A 14,991-nucleotide genomic window follows, 5' to 3' on the forward strand; every position below is an offset into this window, starting at 1 on the left:
ATGCATTTTGAGACAAATCCTTAAGTCAAAACCTACCCCCTTCAGAGTGCCTCAATACATTCTGATGCTTCCATGAATAAGTTGAATAAACATTCATGTAAAATACCTTCCTCAGAAGGTCTCTCTCACTTCTCTCACCTTATCCACCACAGACTACCCCACCCAGAGATACTTGAGAGTTACCAGAGAGATTTATCTGCCTTGTGCTCATATCAATGAGAAATCCTGGAGATAACAAAGAATAAAGAAAGAATCCATTTCTAGCCTGGCTGGCATAGCTCAGTGGTTGAGCATCAACCTATGAACCAGGAAGTCAGGGTTCGATTCCTGGTCAGGGCACATTCCTGGATTGTGGGCTCAGTCTGTTTCTGTCTCTGTTCTTCTCTTAAATCAATAAAAGAATTTAAAAAGGAAAAACTATGTCCATCTTTATTTATAAGGGACATCTTTTCTACTCAGTCTACTGATTCAAATGCTAATCTCTTCCAGAAACTCCTTACAGACACATCATACCAGCTATCTGGGCATTCCTTAGTTCAGTCAAGTTGACACATAAAATTAGCCATCACAGCCTCCATTAACACTATGTTCAATAATCTCTATTTAAAAGCCCCAATTTTGATTGAGGCTCTCCCTGCCCTGAAATATCTCATTAGCAGTCCAGGTGCTTTGCATGAATGCCCCTCCCTCTGCAAATCAATCAGAATAATTTCATCGGTTTTTAGTTTGTTTGTTTATTTGTTTGTTTGTTTGTTTGTTTTTGGCCACCAAGTTTGATAGGTCAATGTGAATATGTAACTTTGTTTTGTTCAAGCAGAATAAATCTTCCAACTTGAAAAAAGAACTGGGAAAAAGACTTCAATATGGGAGAATTGGAGTCTGATCAAATTTCTAGAGCTAATTATCAATCTATGAGAAATATGAGGGAGAAAAGAACATACTATTTTGAGGATGCAATTAGCAATTGTGAGATTCTAAAGGAAAAAATAACCTAGTTTTCTAGAAGAAAACAGAAGAGAGAGGGATAGAAAGAGAGAGAATCTATAGAGATCTAAAAAAAAAAACCCTATTAATCAAACACAGTGTATAAAATGTATTTGAATGCTGAATCAAATAGAAAAACTGACAGGGTATTTGACAATATTAATAACTTCAGAAATTCATACTGAAAATCTACATATGAAATAACATCTAGGATTTGCTTCAATAATTGTGAGGTGAGGAGGGAAGAGATGGAACAAGATTGGCTAAGTTGATAACTGTTAAAGCTGGTGATAGGCATACTGGGTACATAAAATCTCCTTACTTTTAGATATACTTAAAATTTTGCATTAACATTTTTTAAATAAAATTACACCTATACTTTTTTACACATAATTCAATTTTTGAGACATGATACAAATTATTTAAAAAGATGTTTACTTTATTTTTTACATGTATTTTTATTGATTTCAGAGAGGAAGGGAAAGGGAAAGGGGGATAGAAACATCAATGATGAAAGAGAATCATTGATTGGCTTCCTCCTGCACATCCCACACTGGGGATCGAGCCCATAATTTGGGCATGTACCCTGACAAGGAATTGAACTGTGAACTCTTGGTTCATAATTTGACACTCAACCACTGAGCCACCCCTACCCGGGCAAGATGTTTTTCTTAAGATTACTTATAATGGAAGGGAACAAAATGCTGAAATACAGGTTACATAGATTATCATAATTTCTTTCAATATAGGGGGCAAAAGTACATTTACAGTTGTTTGTATGAAAAATAATACAATAATTAATAAACAAGAATTCAAGAATAAACTGTTCATGTACTCACAATTATAAACCTACTTTTGCCAAGCCCTGTATAATGATATGTACCCTTTAATTATGTCTAGGAATAGTTTTTAAAGACATGGGAATGTGCTTACCTAATACTAATTTACATAATATAATTTGTCCAGATTATATTATTTCAAATAAGTGAAATATATATAACAACACCATGAGATAAAAAGGAATTTAATTCTTCATGAGAATTAAATACATTCTTATTTACAACATGAAAAGTAAACGTTAGTTGCAGAGAAATTGAATGAACTTTGCAGAGGTGACCTTGGTAATATGCTAGTGGTCCTAAATCTCCTGACTTCTCTCTGCCAAAGCCCCTTTCATCGAACAATAAATGTCCCCACGTGGCTGACTGCTAGCCACTGCCCATCAGGCCCAAACATTATTTTTAATCCCTCTGCTCTGGTAGATAATGGTTCCAAATTCCAGGATCAGAATGAGAAGGCTTCCCCCAAGCTGTGCATTAGGAGCCAGCAGCCATTCAGCATGCCTGTGAGGGTGGATAACCCACAGCACTCTACTGCTCCTGTTAAATCTAATTTCTCCTGCCTCCGCTCGCCCTGTCTGGGCACCTCCAGAAGGATGGTGTCCTGACAGCCCATCTTGATTCTGAGGAGCTTTATCTGCACCTCTTGATTAGCATTCTATTTATATGCAAATAAGGACTTGCCTTTCTTGCTTGTGTATTAATCGCCACTATAAATTGTAGCTCATTGTAGCTCTTTCTAAATCCAGGGAGTTGTGGGATTGCGGGATATGAGGATAGAAAGTGACCCTATAGAATAAGGAGACTTCATTTTAAAGATGAGGAAACTATGGCTCAGAGTGACCAAGGAGATTTTTCAGAGGGATATTGCTAGTGAGTGCATCCAGACCCAGTATGGGGATCTGTACCCTAGAACCCCAGTTCAACTGGAAAAAAAATCACAGAGTAACAACAGCCCATCAATTATTCTCTGTGTGTGTGTGTGTGTGTGTGTGTGTGTGTGTGAGAGAGAGAGAGAGAGAGAGAGAGAGAGAGAGCTAGAGAGAGAGAGAGAGAGAGAAAAAAGGAGAGAGATGAAGAAACAGGCTGACTGACTCAGAAACAGAGGTAAGGAGTGGGAGAATTTTTAATTATTAGTTTCCAGTGGTGGACTCACACCCTTAAAGTGAAGATTGTGCTCAGTTAATAATAAATGTAGCCCCTTGATGAACTTCTAATATATATATATATATATATATATATATATATATATATATATATATATATATATAACTTCTAATATATATATAATTATTCTTTTAAAAAGTGTAGAGAATTACATTATTTACCATTCAATTGATACTGTTAAATGAATTAAACACAGGCCTTCAAACCCAGGTGGACCCAATTCACCTGGCACCTACATAAGCAAACTAAAGTCTAAGCCTGTAAATGTCTCAAAGTTACAAAACTAAAACCGAAGGACAACCAATCACAGTCAACCAGGCTTTAAGCTACAGACAATCAATCATTTTCTTACTTTGCTTCAAGCCTTTTCTGTGTCTCTCAGCTCCAGTCAGCCAAGTGCTCCTAACCACTTCCACTTTGGAGCTGCAAGATTCCAATAGATTCTTGCTCAAATAAACTCTTAACACTTTAAATATGTCTCAGTCTATGGTTTTTAACAATACTAGAAGAAAAAAATCCTATCGAATGCTCAATAAATATTTTAATGTAAAAGAAGAAACATCATAATTAAAAAAAAGATTAAGTTTTCTTACTGCATTAAAAAAGTGGGTAGACAAGGAAATTCTGGGAGGTGTTGGAAGTTCAAGAGTTCATGCCTTGGGTGCGCATAGGCAAACTTGTTTATGGTCACCCAGCTCCAATTTCAGTTCCCTTGACATACACAGTTCTTGACAATTTCCATTCACAGCTTGGACTGAAGACATGTGTTGCTGTCAATGGGACTCCTCAGCCTCTTGAACAAAAAGGTCAAAAAGAGGAGAAAGAGAAACCCCATACAGTGCTCTCCTTTACACTTCCACCAAACTGCCAAACAGCAAAACTAAAATGATTTAATAGTGAATTTGATGTCCTGCTTTCAAAGGAGAATAATCGAATAGACTGGGGGGAGGAGCGGTGTGTGCTTTCCCACCACGCAAGTCCATCGCCGGCTGCAGAGCTAAATACAGACTGAAGGCCCCATTACCCAGCCTCCATGTGTGAAGCAATTAAATGTGGCCCTGCCCCCTCAGCAATGCTCCAGCAGTTGACCCTCCAGTCTTTCAAGGCTCAGCAACTTAGGCCTGGCAGGGTAGGGAAGTTGGGGGCAATCAGCCAGCAGGGGAGAGCAGTTAGGGGCAATCGGGCTGTCAGGGACACAGTACCTCATAAGGGAGCTCTCTGTGGGATTCTGGGCAAAAGTGAGTCATATAAAGTGTTAGAAGAGGCAACACGGAAATAGGGCAGGATTGGTTTGGAGGTAGGGATCTCCTTAGGAGGCCTGCAGGTCCTCTTTCCTAAGGTAAGGTGAGTCGGCCAGAGCTGAGGTGAACTGGAGCTGGTGTGTTGCCCTTCCTTGACAGGTGTTTTTCGTAAGCACAGGCTGACTTGGGTTCAGCTTTGTGTCCTGGACCAGTCTCCACTTCAGAGTCTTAGTTATTATAAAATGAGCTAACTGCATCATCTCAGCAACATCCTCAGAATGACCACCAACCTCACTGAGCCCAAAAGACTTAAAAGGATTCTCTGGACTCCCAAACGGAAGTAGGAAAGTGGGCATTCGGTGAAATGGTAGGTTGCATTTAACTATGAGAAAGAAGCAGCCAAATCACTATTCCTTCCCCAGAGTCTGAGTTTCCCACCAGATGTGGCAAATGCGCCTCGTTGACAACACCTTTCGAATCTTGCTTTCATTAGGAGAGACCAGCTCCCACTGTGCCTTCTTTGTGTCCCCAGAGAAAACCAATGCATTATCATTCCTCTGTCACCCTACCAGTTGCTAAGCCTTAAAAGACCCAAGGGGGAGCTGCTGGAGCGTGCTGAGGGGGCAGGGCCACATTTAATTGCTTCACGCGTGGAGGCCGGTTAATGGGGCCTTCAGTCTGTATTTAGCTCTGCAGCCCGTGATGGACTTGCGTAGCAGGAAAGTGCGCACCGCTCCTCTGAACACTGTTTTATAACTGACGGGGGAAGATGCCCTTTCGTTCGGTAAATTGTATCTGGCCTTTCCAGCCCAGAGATAATTAATGTTTGTTCTCATCCAACGGGCAGATTCAAAGAAATACAGCTCCCATTAGCTCCTGCTCAATTAAGAAAAATGCTCATCTGCCCCCATGACTCAAACGCTGCTCCCAACTCTGTGAATCATAGGCTAGAAGGACCAGGAAGGTCATCCTTGCCAACTTTGGTGCTTTAGTCCCACCCCCACCCCCAGCCTAACAATGTCCATTCCCCCACCCCAGTCAACCCGTACCAACTCCATACCAGGCACTGCCCTAAACATGTATATGAACCAGCTCTTAGAGGATGAGCATGAACAAGTCATCTAATTTAGGCATGGACACAAATCTGTGATCCTGAGTGTCACAATAACCAACAAAAACTTGAGTATGGGTTCAATTCTACTCCTGAAACCTATGAGCTGTGTGACCTTGGGCAAGTCACAAGAAGAGACCACATTCTTGCACAGGCATACCGCATTTCCCTGCACTTTGCTTCATTGCACTGCACAGATGTTGCAGGTTGTTTGTTTGTTTGTTTGTTTGACCCATCACCAAACAACAACAGCAACAACAACAAGGACTTGCTTTATTGTGGTGGTTTGGAATCAAACCCATACTATCTTTGAGGTATATTGGTACCTGATCAAAGCCCAACAGTAATAAGGTACAGATCTGGGGTAATGCTTCCATGGGTGAATTCCCTTCACTTTGTTCCCTTTCCTCACACTACACCCAGGCAGCCACTCCCAAATGCTGATGATTGGTCACTAGTGGCTTGAGAAAAATGGAAGAAAAAAAAAGAAGAAAAGAAGAAGAAGAAAAAGAAAAAAAAAAGTAGATCAGCCCAAATCTGTCACCATCCTTGAAAATAACACCAGTGATGTCACATTTCTACATCTATAATTTGGAGATGAAAATGACCAATTGTAGGAGTGTTAACCAAAAGTCCTTTATGAGGACATTTCACTAATATGTCAAAATTTCAAATGCCCATACCCATTGACCTAGCAATTCTACTTCTAGGGATATATCCTAAAGAATGGGGAAGTTCTCGCTTCAGCAGCACATGTACTAAAATTGGAACAATACAGAGAAGATTAGCATGGCCCCTGCACAAGGATGACACACAAATTCGTGAAGCGTTCAAAAAAAAAAAAAAAAAAAAAGAATGAGGGAAATGTGTGTGGAAGGATATTTATGGCCATTATGTCTGTATAAACCTAAGATTGGAAACACTCTAGATGGGGAATTGACTAAACAAATTATAGTATATCTGTACAATTGAATATTATGTTAAAAAAATAAAGGCAGCTTTAACTAAATTTAAAGGGAATTATTTCCAATGTATTTTGTTAACCGAAAAAAAAAAAGCAAAGTATTATGGGTATATTTTTTAAAAAGCAGCTATACTCATTTGCTCATATACGCATAGAATATGTTTACAAGGAATTCAACAATCTGGTAATAGTTACTGCTTCTGGGTAAGAACTTAAGGTGGCCTGAGGTCAGGAATGAGTGCAGTATTTATTTTCTCTGTATAAATACCTTTTTTAATATTAAACTTGTGCCGTAGGAATGAATTACATGGACCGCATCCAACCAGTTGAAGGTGGGTCTCATTTGTTCAGTTGAAGGCCTTAAGAAAAAAAGACTGAGATCTCCCCAAGGAAGAGATAATCCTGCCTCAGAAATGCCTTAGGTCTCTCAAGACTACAACATCAACTCTTCCCTGAGTCTCTAACTCACCTATCCTTTGATTTCAGAGTACCAGTCTACTACAATTACGAGTCAATTCCTTAAAATAATGAGGGAGCTAGAGATAGAGATGATAGAGAAAGAGATGCATTGGTTCAGTTTGTCTGGAGGACCCTTCACCCACTATCATAGGGATGTCTCCTGTCAGCAGACATCACATAGCACACAACACACTGGTAAAGCCTCTGCTAACCTCTTATTTGTCGGTGTGTGTATGTCCAGTCCAGCTAGCTAGGCTACAGGGTCTTTGTGAACAGGCACCATGTCTCCATCATCAACATGCCTTCGACATCCAACAGAGAACCTACACCAGGAACAAGAGCCCACTAAAGATATGCTGTTAAATGAAGCAGCACTTTTAGTGAACACGGTCCTGATGCTAATGCTTGGGTTTAGTTCATCCACAGATCAGCATCCAAATCAGCTCATTGAAGAGGAACATTACCAGTCATGTTCAGTTACTAGGATGCTTTATTTTACATGTTTCTGCGAGCACAGCCACCTAGAGACTGTCAAAGGCAAGTCATTGTTCACATTTAATTGAGTAGCCCATCGTAGTGAAGTTTCTGCAACATAAGATTTAGTTTACAGTTTTAAAATTAAAATCAAGAATTCCCTTTTATTTTACTTTTATTTTTTTAAAATATATTTTATTGACTTTTCACAGAGAGGAAGGGAGAAGGATAGAAAATTAGAAACATTGATGAGAGAGAAACATCGATCAGCTGCATCCTGCACACCTCCCACTGGAGATGTGCCCACAATCAAGGTACATATCCCTGACCGGAATCGAACCTGGGACCTTTCAGTCTGCAGGCCGACGCTCCATCCACTGAGCCAAACTGGTTTTGGCAAAAAATTTCCTTTTAAAATAAAATATATCTAAATAGAATAAAATATTTTAAAAAATGTTATCTGTGATTATCACTCTCCATTAGATCTCAGATGTCTGTAGAGTTTCATGGTCCTTTTTTTTTTTCTCTCCCAGAGAAAAAGGGAGAGGGAGAGAGAGCAATAGAAACATCAATGATGAGAGAGAATCACTGATCGTCTGTCTCCTGCATGCCCCACACTGGAGATCGAGCCCAAAACCTAGACACAAACCTCAACCGGGAATGAAACCATAATCTTCTGGTCATAGGTTGACACTCAACCACTGAGCCACTCTGGCCGGGCTCATTGTTTTTAATCATCAACCTAGGATATGTTTTTATTGATTTTAAAGAGAGAGGAAGGGGAAAGGAGAAAGAGAGAGAAAAACTTCCATCGGTTGCCTCCCTTACTTGTCTTGACCAGGGATTGAACTGCAACCTGGGTATATGCCCTGACTAGAAATCAAGCCTGAGACCTTTCAGAGTATGCAATGGCACTCCAACAAACTGAGCCACACCAGCGAGGGCTAATGGCCCATTTTAAAAAAGGAAATTATGACCCTCAACTCCAGGATCAAAATACCATTCCTGAAAACCAGACTAAATCCTAGGTTAACAACCTCCATAGACATTTTTCACACAAAAAAAAATTTTTTTTATCATTTGCAAGGATTAAAGATTATAAAATTAATTCATCTTTGACAAGTCCTCTGGATCCTATGGTTTAGTTTTCTGATCAATAAGATTATTTTCAATGAGCACCAACACCAGCAATTCTGTCCCCTGAGAAAACTGATTTATAACCATGTCAAATGGAGATTTTCTTTTACTTCCTGATTTTACTGTTCTGTCTTCAGCTGCCAACCCAGAACTTAGAGGCTGTCCCCTGAGAGCGAGGAGGCAGAATAGTTTGAGGCCTTCAGAGGTCATCCTTGAAAGCAGGAAACACTCAGCTTTGACATGGTCTATTGAAATCAATATGACGTGACATAGAGAAAGGAAGCAGGTGGTGGAGTACAGTTACATCAATATTTTTCTTTATTATATAATTTGCATTAAATTCTGCTACAAGACAAGAGGATTAAATGGGCCAGGAGAGATAAAAAAATATATATATGATGAATCCTATCCCAAATGAATTCTAATCAACACAATAGGTTTTGTGGTGCAGACTTCATTTCCTTTTAATACAGCTATCATATTTCCACTCTGTGGAAAAATACAGTATAAGGCATAAAGGAGATAAATATGATCTGTGAGTCCCATCACCAAAAGACACAACTATTGACATGTTAGCATATTTGAACACAATAATTTCTCTCTTTGTTGTTTTATATAATTGTGAGCCTTGCTTTTCCACTTAACACTATAATAAAATAATTGGCTATGTTATTATAACATCCTCTTCCTTATAGGGACTCATATTATCCTCATTTTTTACATAAAGCCTTTTCTAAGGCCCCAGAGCTGGTAAGCAATAGAGCTAAGACTCTAATCTACCTCTAAAACCCATACTCTTCCCACAATGTCCCACTCCTTAAAAACAGTCATTCCTTTTTGCCCAGTAAGACACCTTCTAGGAATCCATATGGAATCTGAAATGTACAAGACAAGTCTGGGACATCTTGAAATGCAGAAAAACAAATAACTATTTAAGACTAAATAGGTCATGTCAAAAGAGAGCCAACTTCAATCAACATAGCACAATATGACTATCAAAAAGAATAATAATCAGACTCAATTAAAATGTTAAACACATAAAAACTCATGCATTCATACTAATGCTTTTTTAAAAAATGTGTAGGTTGTTACAAGTTTACAAACTCATTACTCTGAAAATTTATAAACATGTAGAAAGAATCAAGAATTTATCCTGTTTTTCCTATACAAATTGTATTTCAGAGCAGCCTAATAATTGATGAGGATAAAAATTTTTATAGAAGAATTATGGCTAATTAATGCAGAAGGAATGACATGGGGAAGTGCCATTTCAATCCTTAATGAGGCCCTGGATCTAGGTCATGGTTGTCAGGGTACGCTGCAGCCCCAGGTGCAATGTGTATAAGAAACTTGCAGAGGACGGGGCATGCTGACACCACCTGGACTACTTACTGACGTGACTGAAAGTGAGGCCACTGACAGCGTGAGCTCCTGATGTGACTCAACAGAAAGTTCACAGGATAAGGAATATCATTAAAAAAAAATCTGAACTTCAGTCAAATTACACCTCAGAGCTTACTATGTTTATGTGAAATACAGAGAACAGAGGCACAAGTCAAAGACATCCCAGAAAAACAATGGTGCAATTCTAGAATATGAAACATAGAGGATAAATAATTCAATTTCACCAACAAATTCACTGGCATGAGGGAGAGGAGGAACTATGTAATCTGAATACTATGGACTTTATTTCTTCTTATTATTTGAATAGCCAACTGTAGAAGAACAAATTTGAGACAGTTGGGGACATCGGAATATGCATTGGGTATTAGAATTTAAGATATTTTTGTTGGGTATATAATACCCAGGTGGTTACCTTTTTAAAGTCTTAGTGCTTAAATGCATGAAGTACTTTATAAGGAAAATGACATAACATCTGGTATTTCTTCAATTATTCCGGGGGGAGGGGGGGAGGAGAGAGGGAAAGAGAGAGAGAGGGAGAGAGAGAGAGAAAGAGAGAGAGAGAGAGAGGGAGAATATGAGTATGTAAGTGTGATGGGAAGGAGCAGGAGGTAGAGATGGGTAAATGAAACAAGATTTATAAAGTATTAATAATTGTCAAAGTTGAGTGATGAGTACATGAGGGTTCATTATACTAGTCTGTCTATCTTTGTGGTTTTGGTATATTCCATAAATAACCTGAGGAAAAACTGGCAGAAAAACCTGCTCCATATGCTTCTTGCTGATTTCTTATCTATATTTGAAATGAAACACTGCACGAATTATCTGACTAGTTTTGAAACTGATGATTTAAAAAAGATAAACTATGTTCTTTTGTTACCCACTGCCAAAACTTTAAATAGAAAGATCACGAGAACTATCAATTTCAGAAATAAATTAAGTGAATTAAAATATCTATGATATGCTCAGTGAACATGTCTTTCCTGTAGCAAAGAAATAATTTGGAGACGGAAAGAAAACATAAATTCCCCAGATCAATTGTCTGTGATCTTCTTTAAAGAGGTGAAGGTGCTGATTCCCCTCCTCCCCCAGAAAAAAAAAAAAAATCTGATGCTGTGGGTAACAAAATGAAACAAAACTGGGCTAGGAGTGAGAAAAAGAATACTCTTAACAGCCTTGTTTTTTTCAGGGATACAATGAAGCAAGCCAACAGCATTCAGGGGTTAAAAATAAGACCATTCACCATATGCCCACACACATTCCGTATAATGACAGCTGGGATCTAATTTTAAAAACACACTACATTTTCAAAATACCTTTGAAACATCTATCTAAACAATGGATTAGAACTTGATTGGAAAATAAATAATTGAAACACCAAAAGCTCGCTGAAGGAAGGATGCTATGTGGGGAGCCTTCCCATAGAAGCGTTGTGTCAAACGTTTTCTGCTGAATGAAACTACTGAATATTTTAATTTTCAATTTGTGAAGGAGAAAGGATTTACTCTGATCCGCTAGTTTGTATCTAACCTCAGTATTAAAGCAACTGGGACAATGAAGGCATTTACAAGAGGCTTAAGCCAAACCGGAGTGTGCACTTTGGTCAGGTTCCTGGGAACCAGACTGTGATAGAAGGTCACATGCAGGAGCTTTACTGGGATGTGCTCTAAGAAGCACACCTGTGAAGGTGAGAGGAGCAGATGAGCTGTGACGCAAGTGCGAAGAGTTCTTAGCCCATACCACAGGGAAATGGGAGTGGCCTTTCAGAGTGTCCTCACTGAGGTAAGGGTGACAAGCCTTTCTATTATATTTTCTCATAAGTCCATCTCTTGGTAATGGACTGTAACTTTGGGCCATTCCCGAGAAGGACTCACTGATGAGTCCCTGTGCAGGAGTCATGGCCAGCTCTTCTCACTGCTTGGGAAATGAATTCTTTGGTTCAAACTGGAAGGTCTAGGGAGTAAAACTGTTCATCCATTACAGTCCATCCCTGGAGCCTCTCAGTTCTAACACCTTCTTATACTCTCATCCCATCTGAAACTAGCTCCATATGATTCTGAATTATCAGTTTTTCCAGGGAAACTTGTAAGAGAAAGTTTAGGGGATAAACTGCAATCTTTGCCACCTATAGCCGATATCATTATCTCCCTCTTTTATTGCCCTTTCTAGGCACATAGCACTCCTGCTAGTCTGGGTTGCTTACCTGGTAGGCAATGTTAAGCTGCTCTCCTCCACCTTAGTTATTTTTAAATTCTTTTTAAGATGATCCCATTGGACATTATTAATTTGGAATTCACAATAATTTGTATGCAGAAGACCACCTGTGTTGCCATCCCAGTGTGCAGACTCTCATTCCTGGTGAAGGTGAAGGTGCTGATCCCCCCCTTCCCCCGCCCCCATCCCCCAGAAAAGGGTTCTCATTCCTGAGTGCTCTGAGCCCTAGGTCAGCATGAAGACATGGCTGTGGTGGTAAATGGCCAAATGCAAGCCATTGCTACTGTACTTGCTCACCTACCATTACATTTGATAAGGAGTACCAAGAACAACCCAGTGAATCTCCTGGGTAGATGTGGCTGCAACCAGGCAGCAGTTGTACCTTCAAGTTTCATGGAATCCTTGCTATAGACTCCGACAGAAACATTCCTATCTGGGGACCAGGCCCCCAGAGACTCGCCTTTAGAAGTAGTCTCATTTTCCACATGTGCAGATGCTGTGTTAGAAAATGGGCAAGCTTGGGCAGGGCAGCATGTGGGAGACACATCAATCCAGGTGAAAGTGGTACTTGAAGATGAAATAGCAAACGTGGTCATTAATAATAAAATATAAGGGAGTAATATAACAAATGCCATGAATTCAGGATTTAGAGATCGTATTAAATGAAATAAACATTAAAGATTTAGGAAACAGAATTGAGGTTTTAAATATAGTTTTGATGCTCTGCCTGTAGTTTTAGGTATGTGCTAAATATAAAGGCATTCTTTCCTCAAAAGAAATACATCATGTTTACTCAGCAAATAGCTTATACTAAAAGGTTTTCTGAAGGAGCTGAAAAACCTTTACTTTGCAGAGTAGTCGTGACCAGTATAGTATGTACTACTGAGAGGAGAAATAGGTTTTTCTTGGCCTGTCAGTTACTGATATGTTTGTACCGTAGAGGAATTTCAACATACAATCCTGAGCACCCAGGTTCAGCCCACAAGTGATCAATAAATTATTACATCAACATTCAAATGTTTGCAGCAGTATTAACAAGCTAACCAAATCTTCCTAATCTCCATCAATTTTTATGTCATAAATAATGTGCTGATTACAAATAAGGCTAAATGAAATATATATTCTTCAAAGCACTTATAAATTTCTCTAGACTGACAAGATTATCTTGCAAAGAAGTCTGCACACTGGGATGGCAACACAGGTGGTCTTCTGCATACAAATTATTGTGAATTCCAAATTAATAATGTCCAATGGGATCTTAAAAAGAATTTAGAAATAACTAAGGTGGAGGAGAGCAGCTTAACAATTATGAATCCACAAGTGACCAAAATTGTAGGGGGCAAAATTCAAATTAATTCATGTTCTAGGCAAGAAAAGGTGGTGGCTCCTTAAAATAAGAATGCTACCTACACCTCACAGTGGAGGGGGGAAAATGGTGCATAAAAGTATGCTCACTAAACCACAAATTCACATCTAGTAAAGCAGGAATAGCATCCATTCTGTAGACATGCAGTGCAAACAATCAGCACAGCCACAGGTAAAATCTTTGGAGAGGTGATACTATTTTTAACCCCGGGGTTAATCTGACTTTTAACCCTGGTCTTTTAAAAATAGATATCTTATTGAGGTATAATTCACACACCAGGCACTGCACACATTTAGAGCCTACAATTCATTGGCTTTTTAGAAGATTCGGAGTTGTGTCGCCATCACTACAATCAGTGTTGATCCCAGTCTTGATGTCTCAAACTAAAGACAGACACATAAACTAGCAAGGGCCATGTGGTCCTGAGATTACTCCCAGGAGAGATTCCACAGTCATGGGCAGCCAGAGGCAGCAGCCAGTGCCAACTTCGTATGATGAAGAATCTGTAATGCCATACTCCGTAGCCACTGTAAATGTAGTCAACTGGCTGTCTTAAAGACAACAGGCAATGAGTGGAAATATCCATAGGGATTGGATTACAAATTTGGATTTAGCAAAATGATCAACTTTGGGTTAATTTGGATTAATCTTAAATTTAATTAAAAAGAATTATGAATAATAAAAAATTGGGAGACCAAAGATCAATCACAACAATATGTTAAACAGGGAAATTAAAAATGGTCAAGCATGAAGTTAGGGATAGCAGCATTCCTATGGTTGAGCATCGACCTATGAACCAGAAGGTCAAGGTTCAACTCCCCGTCAGGGCACATGCCCAAGTTGCCGGCTCGATCCCAATGTGGGGCTTACAGGAGGCAGCAAATGATTCTCTCTCTCTCTGTCTCTCTCTCTCTCCCTCTCCCTTCCTCTCTGAAATCAATAAAAACATATTTTTTTTTAAATAAAAACTGCTTTAAAAAGAGTAATTGGTCCATTTACAACCTTTAAAAAAATTGCATGTGGCTATGAAAGAACAAAATAGTAGCAGAGACTTTTGGCATTTACTTTATGCTGGGGACTGAATGATTGACGGGTCCTCTAGCAAATTTATTTAACTCCAACCTGTGAGGTAGTAAACACCCCATTTTACAGATCGGAAAACCAAGTCAAGTTTCTAGGCATAAAGGTAACTCAATGGATTTGTGTTTCTTCACCCCCAGGTAACTTGTTTCTAAAATGAGATGTAAAAACTATTTATTTCCTTCCTGAACTAACTGCTCAAATAAAAGCAGCACTGGAAACTGAGTGCACAGCCCCGTCATTCTTGTGTTCATATTTAGAAAGGAAGAGCCTGTACAGCAAGCCACTGACATGCCCTTTAACTTTGCCTGAATTTAATGAACGAGCCACTTTCACCACGTTATGAGCCGCCGTACATTCAAATGGGTTCTTCCAACTAAGCCCTCTTACTAGGTTCCAGTGCCATAATCTGCTAAGTCCTTCTTCAGAAAGTTAAACTTTGGAACAGACAAGTCACTAGTGAGTTTCCCATATTATTCTGATAGCCATAAATCTGATATAGGCTAAGAAAACAGACATTTCCCAGCAGTAGTGCAAGTCCTGAGTCCAATAGA

At 39.2% G+C, this 14,991-nt stretch overlaps 1 non-coding gene across 1 annotated transcript; it reads left to right on the top strand.

The window, feature by feature from the left end:
• The first annotated feature begins 6,076 nt into the window (after positions 1 to 6,076).
• Positions 6,077 to 6,183, top strand: LOC118704072. The gene has a single exon (XR_004983285.1). It is a non-coding gene; the product is annotated as a U6 spliceosomal RNA (small nuclear RNA).
• The last annotated feature ends 8,808 nt before the right edge of the window (positions 6,184 to 14,991 follow it).

This window comes from Pipistrellus kuhlii, unplaced genomic scaffold, assembly GCF_014108245.1.
Source record: "Pipistrellus kuhlii isolate mPipKuh1 unplaced genomic scaffold, mPipKuh1.p scaffold_m20_p_4, whole genome shotgun sequence".
NCBI lineage: Eukaryota > Metazoa > Chordata > Mammalia > Chiroptera > Vespertilionidae > Pipistrellus > Pipistrellus kuhlii.